The 1,846-nt window shown below is 35.9% G+C and overlaps 1 long non-coding RNA gene across 1 annotated transcript; it reads right to left on the reverse strand.

Moving 5' to 3' along the window:
• Positions 1–647: 647 nt before the first annotated feature.
• On the reverse strand, positions 648–1,277 carry LOC130731843 (uncharacterized). The gene is made up of 2 exons (XR_009016844.1): positions 1,180–1,277; positions 648–1,099 (listed from the first exon to the last, which is right to left on the reverse strand). It is a non-coding gene; the product is annotated as an uncharacterized LOC130731843 (long non-coding RNA).
• Between the last annotated feature and the right edge of the window lie 569 nt (positions 1,278–1,846).

Below are 1,846 nucleotides of genomic sequence, written 5' to 3' on the forward strand. Positions count from 1 at the left end.
CTACCCTGTCCCACAATGTACAGCTGACGAACCAGCTACGACTATATACACCCTAAACCCAATCATGCAAAGAAGCGGGTCTCCCAACCCTCTTCCTCCTCCTCGCTCGTGTAGTCATCACTACACCATAAATGGCCTTTAACAGCGGTTGAAAATAGCCTTTTATAGCGGTTTTCAGCGGTCCAGAACCGCTGTAGATCTCGCCGCTGTAAAAGCCTTAATAGCGGTTCTAACCGCTGTAAAAGACGCATTATTTACAGCGGTTGATTTAATAAAACCGCTGTAAATACAGACCTACAACAGCTGTTCTCTAGAATAACCGCTATACTTGAGTCTTCTTTTACAGCGGTTTCAGCCGGTAACCGCTGTAATTGATGATATATATTACAGCGGTTCCACCACGGAACCGCTGTAATTTGTTTTTTTTTTTTTTCGTTGAATTAATTACCACCCCTGTTCAGCCAAAAGATCAACATTTCTTTTTTTTGAAAAGAAGATATATTGATCATAATTTAACCGAAATGGTACACATTTCAACAACTATGAAAGACTGCAAAATCAATACACATCACCAAACTAAAACAAGGTATAGCACAGTAACATAAGCTAAAACAAGGTATAGCATATAAGCACAGTAACATCTCATGTAAACAGAACCTCTATTCTTATAGCAAGCATATGGACAGTAATTCCATGACAGCAAAAAAAAAAAAACTCCCATAAATGAGTTTCTGCAATAGAAATGTGTCTTGAGTCTCCAAATCATAAGGACCCTCTCCCCATTTGAGTCTTCCAAACAAAAAAGATCAACATTTTCTGAACTTCAGCATATCAAGTCAGCCATAAAATAAACATTTTCTGAACTTCAGCATATCAAAACCAATATATCTAAATATCAAAAGCTTCATAAATTCGAAGCAATTTCTAAAGTGCGTAATATCTCAACCACGTCCTTAACTTCATCTACCACCATCTCATAGATAACTATCCAATAGATTAAATACTAAAAACAATTGTAAAAAACATAAGCGGCCCACTCATCTTTAACTTCACGCAATTGCTCTTCATTGTAGGAAACGAACTGACAATCTTCAAAACACTACAAAACAGCAAAAAATAGAGTTAAGTTACAATTAGAGCTTTTAAAATCCAATGTGAACGCATATCAAAGTTTCTTACTTTCGTTGGGATCACAAGTTGTTGGTGAGTGATGATATCTTTCATGAACTTCATCACATAATATCCGCAATCAACACTATTAGTCTGACGATGGCACTACAAAAGCCAAAGAATAAACACTAAATGAATGCTGTAAACTCAGATATCTTTGTTCTATATAGAAAACTTCATGTAAATAAATAGACAAGTTTATAAACAGACACTACTCCATTTTACATTAACTTAGCTACAAGTTATAGGATGCCAGCTATATCACGAGGCAAATGATACTTAGCAGCTACTACAAGTATGAATTTAGCAGCTATTTAACGACTGGATAGAGTGCACCACTGGGGAAGAAAAATGCTATCACTATCAAGAAGCTAAAGAGCTTGTTTGTTTCTCAAAAGGTCAATACCTTATCTTATCTCTCTTGAAGCTTGCTGCCAGTCAATCAACAATTTTCTACAGCGAATAGAAATGATAAGAAAGTTAGCAAACAAATGTTGATCATGGGCATACACCAAAGTATAACTTTTATAGTTTACAGTACTAAAAAAGAAACAAGTCAAACATAATCGAAGTCACCACCACCTAAGCACGTATCACCGGAAGTAGACAACACTTCAAACTATGATGCTGCTTTATGTGAGAGGAGATTTTAATAATCTGCTTGGGAATTAAACTA

This window comes from Lotus japonicus, chromosome 1 (genome assembly GCF_012489685.1).
Source record: "Lotus japonicus ecotype B-129 chromosome 1, LjGifu_v1.2".
Classification (NCBI taxonomy): Eukaryota; Viridiplantae; Streptophyta; class Magnoliopsida; order Fabales; family Fabaceae; genus Lotus; species Lotus japonicus.